Source organism: Macrotis lagotis, chromosome 2 (assembly GCF_037893015.1).
Source record: "Macrotis lagotis isolate mMagLag1 chromosome 2, bilby.v1.9.chrom.fasta, whole genome shotgun sequence".
Lineage (NCBI taxonomy): Eukaryota > Metazoa > Chordata > Mammalia > Peramelemorphia > Peramelidae > Macrotis > Macrotis lagotis.
In genome coordinates, this window is record NC_133659.1 from 237,316,315 (window position 1) to 237,327,918 (window position 11,604).

General features: G+C 41.3%; 1 non-coding gene across 1 annotated transcript; it reads right to left on the bottom strand.

Annotated features, from left to right (window-relative positions):
- Nucleotides 1–309: 309 nt before the first annotated feature.
- On the bottom strand, nt 310–417 carry TRNAL-CAA (transfer RNA leucine (anticodon CAA)). Its single transcript has 2 exons — nt 380–417; nt 310–355 (listed from the first exon to the last, which is right to left on the bottom strand). It is a non-coding gene; the product is annotated as a tRNA-Leu (tRNA).
- Nucleotides 418–11,604: the final 11,187 nt, after the last annotated feature.

The window sequence follows — 11,604 nt, forward strand, 5'->3', positions numbered from 1 at the left end:
AGCAAAAGAGTTATGGGTAATTTATTTGGTATTTTAAATATCATCAGGGATTCACTTATCTGCTTGAACCTTTGAAGGGGCATGAATCTAAGGAAGAGGGGAAGAGCAAGGGGATGTTCTGGGTCAGAAAGTAAGACTTTTTACATTTATCCCTGTTGAATTTCATATCGTTATATTCAGTACAATGTTAGCCTATCAAAATATTTTAAGATCTTGTCTTTAAGATCTCTTCCATCTTAATGTATGTTCTGTCTATAACTTTATTCAATTTAGCGATAAAAAGAAAACACACACAAGGAAAAATTGATGTGTCAGAAGTGGGATTTGAACCCACGCCTCCATACGGAGACCAGAACACCCTGTTGTGGGAAGGAGTAACCTTGAGTCTGGCGCCTTAGACCACTCGGCCATCCTGACACCTGAAAAAACGAGCTGCTGGTACACTTACTAGAGCACGAAGCTTTGAGTACGGAGCACGGTAGTTCGAATCTGACCTCGGATATTTGAAAATTACCGTCTGTGTGGCCTTGGGCAAATCATTTAACCCTGATTATCCCGCATACAGAGTCATCTCCAGTACTCCTATCTATATCTGACCGCTGGATCCAGATGGCTCTGGAGGGGCGCCCCTTCACTGAAATCCAATTCATGTGCTTGTCATGGCATCACCTCCCTGATGCCTGATCTTGGTGAACGAAGGATAAGCAGCATAGGGGCGAACCATGAAGTATCCCACTGAAGACTTTCTGCTACATTCACATTGAACCAGAATTACTTAAACCGTCAAACTAGTTCTGAATCCACCTGACTGGATTTCCACGTCTCTTTATCTTTTCCATAAGAATAATATGAGATACTCGGTCAAAAATGAAAACTCATCTGCTTAGAGATGATTACTGAAACCCTGAGAGAAGATGAAATAGCCTAGAGAGCGCAAAGAGAGGAAGCTCCAGGACAGAGCTCTGCTTACCTCCAGGTTAACTCTAGAGTGTGGGGCATACATGATGATACAGACTGAGGAGTGATCACATAAACAGAAGAGCCAGCAGTGTCACAAAAACTCGGAGAGGAAGAAGTATAAGACACTTTCACCTCCTTTCATAGTATCTGAAGATACTGAGGTACTTTCTGACCCAGAACATCCCCTTGCTTTTCCCCTCTTCCTTAGATTCATGCCCCTTCAAAGGTTCAAGCAGATAAGTGAATTCCTGATGATATTTAAAATACCAAATAAATATCTATAACTCTTTTGCTTAGAGGAAACTTTTCTACAAACTGCTAAAACAGGTAGTTATTTCTTTTGTGTCCTTATGGAATGCTTAATCCAGAGGCAGCTAACTTCCCTTCATCTTAACCTTTTTTCCCTCACCCTTTCCATCTTACTAGGTCTTATGTCCTAATCCCCCACCTCCCACCTCCTCCACGGAAAGGCGATGTCCCTAAGCTATCCCTTCCTATAGTGTCACTACCTTCATTTATTCTCCTAGGTCAAGGTGTGTGTGGTGGGGTGGGGTTGGGAATTTTCCTTGCTCCCCATTTCTACTTTCAGGTTCTCCCCCTTTCTCCATCAGTCAATAATTTCTCTTCATTTGAGGTTTATGCTATTCATATCTTAACACTCAATCAAATCCTGATAGTTGTTAACTACAGACACCCAGATCAGGAGATCATTTCACTTCCATCCCCACTCTTCAATAATAATTTCAGCAATTCTGACTATTCCCAACTAAAATTCCAGCTTCTATAGGAAGCCTTCTTTAAACATTTATTCCATTGCTTTTTCCTCTTTCAATCAGATATAGATAGGTAGATAGATAGATAGATAGATAGATAGATAGATAGATAGATAGATAGATCTTATTTGTATATATGTTTGCTTTATATCCACCATTAGATTGTAAGCTCCTTGAGGGCAGAGACTCTTTGTTGCCTTTTTTGTGTTCCCAGTGTTTTAGCTCAGTGCCTGGAATATCTTAATAAATGCTTATTGATTGATTGATTGATTGGTTGACTTCCCAAAGGTCACTCCCAAATGTTGTTCCTTGTTCCTCAGGGCATCCATCAGTGCTGCTTTGGCTATTAAATCTAGACTGAGTTTGATTTTTGCTTGTGCTGAATCATGATTCAGACCTAGGAACGCAGGTGTGAAAAGAAAATAGGGATTTATTAAAAGAAGTTACAACACATCAGAAAGTGATGGGAAAGTTAAGAAGAGTTGGAAGAAAAGACCACGTGGATTGCTAATTAATCTTGGCAGGTCAGCTGGCAGGCAGAGAGAGAGAAGGGCAGGCAGCCACAAGGCCACATGGTGAAGCCCATGGAGCTCCACATGGTTTAATGAAGAGCCTGAGGAAGGCCCATCCTTTTGCTGGAAAAAACAGGAGAGTCAGAGGAGCGGAGCTTTCTGTAAAGTGCTGCTTCACTGTAGGCTGGACAGAGAGGGTGGTGCTTAGGGTCTGGTCTTTCACCTTGGAGCCAGATAACCTCCAATGGCAATCTCCATGCTGGTCCTTCCAGTCTCAAGGTATTTGATGTCCAATATTAACATGCCAGCCAGTGGCAGGGTGAAAGTTAAGTGGGTTAAGTGAAGAGAGAAATGGAAGATGCAGTACAACAACAGACTCAAGGGGAGACAGGATACAATCAACAGTGTCCAAGGGAGGCAGAATCTCAAGAGTGGAAACCTCCACCCATTCAACAGATTTAATAGCACTTAAGATTACAGATTTTATTTTTGCTACATTCATAATTCTCTACATCATTAATATCAGGACACCAAGAAATTTTCCAGATTTTTCTAAATAACAAGGTTGTAAGCTTCATTCCCTCCATTCATTGCTGAACTCCCCACTAGAGTGCTTAGGTAGAAATAGGAACTGAAGCTAACCAGATTTTTTAGATGCCTCTTCAATCACTTAAAAAGCCTCTTCAGACCAAAATCAGAGGCAGAATGTCTGGTGAGGCAGTCCTTTGGACATCATCATGACTCTCTAAGAAGCAACTACCTAGTATTCTCTACAAGTAGACATGCTATCACCCACTAATTCTGAACCTGCCCCAGATCTCCCTCCTCTCCCCTAGCCATTACACTATCTTTCCAGTCTTTTGCACATTATTTCCATTCATACAATATAGTCCAGCTATACTGGTTAACATGATGTTCCTCTTATACATGCCTTTGCAATGACTGGCATATTTTCCCTCCACTTCCCACCTTTATAAATTTTAACTTTCTTTAAGACCCAGATTGAAGCAGGGCAAACACTAGGCAGAGAGAAATATTGTAATTTTTTCCTTTTCTATATTAGAGACACATATTGTAATCTAGACAAATGTTATAATCCTCTTTCTGTTCTATTAGAATCTTTCCCCTTCTGTATTGGCTGTGCAGACCCCCACTTAGCAGGGCACTGGAGGAGGGGGGGCCAATCTATAGTTCTACATCAGTCATGTATACCTTATTAACAGAGAGACCCTCCCCAGAAGAGAACTTTATCCCACTTCCCAAAGGAATGTGGTCCTAATTGTTTGAGAGGAAAAAATGATGGAGAAATATTAAAGGAAATATTATCTGTGCTCACCTGGCATATCCTGTGGATGCCTGATTTCCTTCCCATTGTTATCTAATACCTAGACCTATTGAAATGTAAATGTCTTAAATTTCTTCCAAATTCAATGTAAGTGTTTTAGTTTTTTCCCCAAACTCCCCTCAGGACTTTCCCACAGAGACTGGATACTGATATAGTGGGAATCATCTCAATCCCTTCTGAGATGGTAGGAGTCACATCAAACCTTCCCTTCCCTTTCTCTTAGCACGAACAACGTGCTCTGCCAAGGTTTCACCTCACACCAGTCACATTCAGGTGTCAAGTCACTCCTTGTCACCTCCCCTGACTTCTCCCAATATAGACAAGCATGCCAGGCTCCTATTCTTGCCACCCCAGCTGCACATATGCCAGACCAGTTGCAAATATGCCTTGCCCCTCACCAAAGTGTATGCCTGACATGCATCACATTCAAGTGTTGGCCACTTCCTGGTTCCTCCCAGCAAAGACAACAAGCCAGATTCCCTTCTTACAAGCCCTGCTCTTCCTCTCTGCCAGGTTGCTGTTTTCAGCCCAGTTGCCAGTTTTTTGCAGCTATTCCCACCTCTCTTCTCCACACTTCTTCCTCTATGCCACTTATGATAGCTGCCCCTGTTGTTGCCACCAATGTTCTTTTGCTTTTTTTAACTTTACTATCTTCTTTTTTTATTTTATTTTTTAATTCTCATTTTGTACAAATTTTTTTTTACATTAATAAAATATTCTTGTTTAAGAGTAAACAAAATACCCCTCCCCCCATGAATATAGACTTGCTTGGGCGATAAAGTAAAGGTGAGAGAAAAAAATTAAAATAAAAAAAGAATAATAGTAATAATTGTAGGTATGGCCAGGTGGCACAATGGACAAAGCACCAGCCCTGGAGCCATGAGCATCCGAGCCCACATCCAGCCCCGTAGACCCAACAATCACCCAGCCGTGTGACATGCAAGCCACCTGATCCCCACTGCCCTGCAAAAACCAAAAGAAGGGGAAAAAAAGACCCAAAATAAAATAAAATAGTAATAATAGTAGGGGTGGCTGGGTGGCAGACAGAGCACTGGCCCTTGAGTCAGGAGCACCCGGGTCCAAATCCAGCCTCAGACACCCAAAGATCACCCTGCTATGTGGCCCCAGGCAGGCCACCCAGCCCCATTTGCCCTTCACCCCCCCAAAAAAAATAATAATAATAAAAAATGTGCTTCAGTCTTTGTTCCAACACCAACAACTCTGTCATGGGTGGATCACATTCTTTATGGTAAGTCCATTGCAAAAGTTACTTCCATATTTTTCCAATGTTGCCATTGCTGATCGCAACTCCCTCCTTTCTTATTTCTCCACTACCATGTACTATATTTTCTCTCTCCTTTCACTCTGACTCTGCTGTAGGGTTGCTGAGTGGCACAGCAGACAGATCCCTGGTCCTGGGGCCAAGAAGCCCTGAGCCCCCATACCACCCCTTAGGCCCAGCATCCACCTGGCCCCTATGATCCTGGAAAGGCCTTCCAATCCCAGCCCCTTGCAAGAAGTAAAAAAGAAAATGTGTTATATCTGACCACTCTCTCCCCATGGTCCATCCTCTCCTCCTTTATTCACATCCCCACCCCTTCCCCCTGCTCCCCCTTCCTTCTTACTCCAGATGTCTATACCCCATTGAGTATATATGCTGTTTCCTCTCCTAGCCACCTCTGATGAGAGCAAAGTTTCCCTCATTCCCCCTTGCCTCCCCCTTCCATATCATTGCAATAGCTCATTGTAATAATAAAAAAATCTTATTATATGAAATATCTTGGCCTATTCCCCCTCTCCTTTTTCTTTCTCTCATTACCTTTCCCTTTTTTTTATTGACTCCATTTTTACACCATATTTTATCTTCGAATTCAGCTTTCTCCTGTGCTTCAACTATAAAAGCTCCCTCTACCTGCTCTATTAACTGAGGAGGTTCATATGAGTATTATCAGTGTCATTTTTCTATGTAGTAATACATGAAGTTCATCATCATCATCATTAAATCCCTCATATTTTCCCCCTCTCCTCCAATCTCCATGCTTCACCTGAGTCCTGTATCTGAAGATCAAACCTTCTGTTCAGCTCTGGCCATTCCAAAAGGAACATTTGAAATTCCCCTGGTTCATTGAAAGTCCATCTTTTTCCCTGGAAGAGGACATTCAGCCTTGCTGGGTAGTTCATTCTTGGCTGCATTCTAAGCTCTTTTGCTTTCTGGTATATTATATTCCAAGCCCTACGAGCTTCCAATGTAGTTGCTGCTAAGTCCTGTGTGATCCTGACTGCAGCTCCACAATATTTGAACTGTGTCCTTCTGGCTGCTTGTAATACTTTCTCTTTGACTTGGGAGTTCTGGAACTTGGCTATAATATTCCTAGGGGTTAGTTTTTTGGGATCTCTTTCTCAGGGGGATCAGTGGATTCTCTCCATTTCTATTTTGCCCTCTGCTTCTAGAATATCAGGGCAATTTTCCTGTAGTAATTCTTTGAAAATGATGTCAAGGCTCTTTTCCTGATCATGACTTTCAGGTATTCCAATAGTTTTTAAATTGTCTTTCCTAAGTCTGTTTTCCATATCAGTTGTTTTTTCAATGAGATATTTCACATTTTCTTCTAATTTTTCATTGTTTTGGTTTTGAAGTATTGATTCCTGATTTCTGGTAAATTCATCAATCTCCCTGATTCTATTCTTTGTCTGAAGGATTTGTTCTCCTCAGAGAGTTTTCTTATCTCTTTTTCCATCTGGCCAATTTTGCTTTTTAAGGCATTCTTCTCCTCCATAACTTTTTGAACTGTTTTATCCATTTGACCTAAGCTGGTTTTTAGCATGCTATTTTCTTCATCATTTTTTTGGATTTCCTTGACTAAGATTTTCATGTTTTTCCTGCATCTCTCTCCTTTCTTTTCCCAGTTTTTCTTCCAACTCCTTCATTTGATTTTCAAAGTCTTTTTTGAGCTCTGTAATAACCTGAACCCAATTTCTGTTTTGCTTGGAGTCTTTAGATGCAGGAGCTTGTACCTCCTCATCTTCAGACTGAGTATTTTGATCCTTCTTGGGCTCATGAGCAAAATATTTCTCAATGGTCTTCCTCTTATTTCTCTGCTTGCTCATTTTCCAAGCCTGAGCCTGGTTTTGGGAGCTGCTTCCTGAGCTTTTGGGGCACTCCCACAAGGGTCTCAGTGTGTGAGGCTCTGTCCTCCCTCCTGGTCTGTGAATGTCCATAAGCGCCCTCTTCTGTCACGGGGCTCAGGTTGGGGGGGGGGGGGCCTGCTGTTCTATTGGGGAGGGCCTAGACTGCGATCAGGATCTGAATGTGGTCAGAGCCCCAGAGTCCTGTTCCAGGGGCAGAGGACAGAGCTCTGCAGTCTCTCTCTCTTCACTCCCCTCCCTCAGCTCAATGGACTCATGCCCTGGAGGCTCCTGCTTACTGGCTCTGCCTGCTTCTGTTTCCTGGATTTGGGCTGTCGAAAGACCCAGCTGCTGGCTGTGTGCCCCGAGGGCTGGGCTCCATGTGCTCGCTCTGGCAGAGGTCCCCCACTGTTCCCCCACTTTGTGCCCGGTGCTCCCCAGGGTGCAGCTCAGGAGACTCCCCCGCTGCTGTGAGCCATGGCTCCCAGTGCCCTGGGGCTGCCTCCTGGAGGCTGAAGTTCTTTGGTTCTGGTGGGCCACCCCTCTGGCAGGCCGCCCCTCTGACCCCGGGGGAGCAGAGCCTTTCTGCTCTTTTCCAGGTTACCTTGAGTAGGAGAACTGCCTCAGTGGGTCCCTTTGTGGGTTCTGTCTCTGGAAAGTTTAGTTAGAGTCCTTAGTTTCACATTTTATCAGAGAGCTCCTAAGACTTGATCCCTTCTTGTCGCCATCTTGGCTCGGCCCCTCAGCTCTACTATCTTCTTTTAAAAAAAAAAACAACTCCTTTTCCATCCTGCCTCCTTGAAGAACTCTGTGTATTTGCTTGTAATCCTTTACAGTAACCAGTAAACATGAGATTTCTTAATAAATGAACCTCCAACAATCTTTACAAACTCCATAGCAATACCAACCTCCTATACACCTGTCCTCAAGTTCAGATACTACCACCTATAAGAAGAATTTCCTAGCTCCCCCATCTGCTAATAACTTTTTCTTTAAGATAATTTTCCAACTACTCTATCTTTATCTTGTATTATGGAGCTATAAATGATATCTTTCTCATTAGAAAACCTTTTTTATGAATTATCATGGACTCTGGCAATCTAGTGGAGCCTATGGAGTTTGATAGAACATTTAAAAAATACACAGGGTTATAAATGGCTCGAGAATACTTAGTCCAGAGTGATTAAAATTGTTTTTATTAAGATATCTTAACAAAATGGTACACCTTTCTCATGGTGGGAGAGAGGGGCAAGAAATTCCAGAAATGGAAGCTTTTTTTTTTGTAGTTTGAAAGGCTTTGTTCCTGCCCCCTCATGTCAATTATAGGTTGGGGTTACAAATTTAATTGATATATTGGTTCCTATATATTTCCCCCACTCTGATCATTATACTAAAGAGCAAGAACAGCTAGATCTCCTTGAGCATGCTAAAAGAAGGTCAAGACTCCAGGTTAACTTAAAAGCAGGTGGGGCAATCTCATCAAGTTTTAGATCAGATTGATTGCCCATAAGGCAACAATAGACAGAGTCCAGTCTTTGTAATGTAAATTTAACAATCCTCCTTTCACATCCTTGTGGAACCCAAATACCCACATTTTCCTCACAACTGGATTTTACAAAGGAAACCAATTATATAGAAATAAAAATGGATTTTTTTCCATCCACCTGATAAGCCTCAGGTTTAAGAAGTTCTACTGTAAAGGCCCCATAAAGGCAAGAACTCTTTTTGCTTTTTCTTTGTGTTTTAAATGCTTATCATTGGGTTGGCTAGGTGACAGTGGATAGAGTGGACCTGAGTTCAAATCCCGATTCAGACACTTAATAATTACCTAGCTGTGTGGCCTTGGGCAAGTCACTTAATCCCATTTGCCTTGCAAAAAAAATGCTTATCATATAGCAAGTACTTAGTAATGCTTACTATTTAAATGATGTTTATTTTGAAGTGGGCTGTTACAAAGAATAAAAAGTTATGAATGGAGTGTGGACCAATCACAATCCCCTGACTGAAGAGGTGGATGGGTGATAATCAGTGAGGAATACATTGTATAATGTTAAAAGAAATTGACTCATTTCATTTTGTTAAATGCTTACTTTCCCCTTTTTATTCTTTGTTATAAGACTGAGGTAGAAGTAATATATTTGGAAATAAAAATAAAAATAATTTTCAAATAAATATAATTTATCTATAACATTATAAAGCAGCTCCTGTTCTAGACCAGTACACATACTCAGCTTGTTTAGCTACCAGACAAATGAGGCTTTTTCCCAGCTCTCTGGTTTTTCCACCTTTCAGTTTTCAAGTTTCAAATCCTTTAAGTCAGTTAGTTCTGAAATGAATTTCTTGTTATTGAGGTTTAGTTGCAATTTAGTGTGCTTTTTTGTTTATTTTATATTGTTACATTAATCTTTGTTGTGAGAGTAATCATAAACCCCCTCTCCCCACCAAAAAGATCAGAAACCTGGTGAGAGAGAGAGGAAAAAAAAAAATTGTATTTCAGTCTATGTTCAGATTCCAATAGCTCTGTCTTTGGAATGAGTTCCCTACCCATCATAGCCACCAGAGAAGTTGCTTCAATATTTTTCCTACAGTTGTTATCACTAGCTATATTTCCCTCCACTCTATTCCTCCCCACTCTCATCTATTCCATTCTCTGTCTCCTTTCATCTGTCCCTGTTCAGAAGATTGTTGTGACTGAATACCCTCTCTCATGATCTTCCCTCTTTTCTATCACCTACTCCCCCCCTTCCCTCCCCCATTCCCCTTTATCCCATCCCTTTCCTCTCATTTTTCTCTAGGGTAAGATAGATTTCTATATGCTATTAAGTGTGTATGTTATTTCCTTATTCTGTCTTGCCTTCCCTGTTCCACTCCATTGTAAAAGCTTTTTCTTTACTCTTATGTGAAATATCTTAGCCCTTTCTTCCTCTCCTTTCTCTTCCTCCAAGGACTTTCCTTTATCACCATTGACTCCATCTTTTTACTATATTATACCATCATATTCAGCTTCTTCTTGTGACTTGTCTATATATGCTCCTTCTAACTGCTCTTACGAGAAAGTTCATATGAGTTATCAGTATCTTCTTCCCATGCAGGAATACAAGTGGTTCAACATCATTAAGTTCCTCTTAATTGGTCCTTCTTGTTCACCCCCTCTTTGGCTCACCAGAGTCCTATACTTTAAGATCAGACTTTATGTTCAGCTCTGATTGTTTCAATAGGAAAGTTTGAAAGTCCCCTGTTTCATTGAAAGTCCATCTTTTGGGGCAGCTAGGTGGCACAGTGGATAGAGCACTGGCCCTGGAGTCAGGAGTACCTGGGTTCAAATCTGGTCTCAGACACTTAATAATTACCTAGCTGTGTGGCCTTGGGCAAGCCACTTAACCCCATTTGCCTTACAAAAAAAACACCCCCCCAAAAAAAACAAAGTCCATCTTTTTCCCTGAAAGAGGATGCTCAGTTTTGCTGGGTAGTTGATTTTCAGTTGTAAACCAAGATCTTTTGCCTTCCAGAATATTATATTCCAAGCCCTATGAGCCCTTAATGTAGATGCTGCCAGATCCTATGTAATCTTGACTGTAGAGCCAAAATAGTTAAATTGCTTGTTTCTGGCAGCTTTTAGTATTTTCTCTTTGACTTGGGAGTTTTGGAGTTTGGCTATAATATTCCTGGAAGTTTTTCTTTTGGGATCTGTTTCAGGAGGTGATCAGTGAATTCCTGCAATTTCTATTTTATCCTTTGCTTCTAAGATTTCAGGGCAATTTTGCTATTTTAATTCTTGAAAAATGAAGTCTAGGGGTGGCTAGGTGGCATAGTGGATAGAGCACCAGCCCTGGAGTCAGGGGGACCTGAGTTCAAATCTAGCCTCAGACACTTAATAATTACCCAGCTGTGTGGCCTTGGGCAAGTCACTTAACCCCATTGCCTTGCAAAAACTAAAAAAAAAATAAAGTCTAGGTTCTTTTTCTGGTCATAACTTTCAGGGAGCCCAAAAAATTTTAAATTCTCTTCTGGATCTGTTTTCAGGGTCAGTTGATTTTCCAAAGAGATATTTCACATTTTCTTCTAATTTTTTGTATTAGTTTTATTACTTCCTGAATTCTTGCAAAGTCATTGCCTTCTTTTAGTTCCATTCTGCATTTGAAGGAATTAGTTTCTTCAGAGAGCTTTTTTTGTCACCTTTTCCAGCTGGCCAACTCCTTTTTTTTTCTTTTTAGGTTTTTGCAAGGCAAATGGGGTTAAGTGGCTTGCCCAAGGCCACACAGCTGGGTAATTATTAAGTGTCTGAGACCAGATTTGAACCCAAGTACTCCTGACTCCAAGACTGGTGCTTTATCCACTACGCTACCTAGCTGCCCCTGGCCAACTCCTTTTTAAAGCATTCTTCTCATTTGCCTTTTGTGTTGCTTTTTCTGTTTGGCCTAAACTGTAAAAACCAGTTTTCTTCATATTTTTTGTATTTCTTTCACCAAGTTGCTGACTTAGTTTTCATGATTTATCTTCATCACTCTCATTTTTCCTCCCAATTTTTCCTCTACATTCCTTAATTGCTTTTCAAAGTCTTTTTTGAGTTCATCCATAGCCTGAGGCCATTTTCTATTTCTCTTGGAGGCTTTGGATACAGAAGCTTCAATTTTGCCATCATCTATGTATGTATTTTGATCCTCCATGGGACCAAAGTAACTTTCTGTGGTCATATTCCTTTCTTTCTGTTGTTTGCTTATTTTAACCAGGATCTGAGTGTGGACAAACAGCTGAGTCCTGCCTCAGGGAAAGCAGAGAGACCTTTGCAGTCTCCCCTGACCCCCTTACTGCCTATGGGCTGAGAGCTCTGGACTTGCTGGGGGTTGAGGCTGGAGCCCCACTCTGCACTCACTGTGGTGTGGCAGAG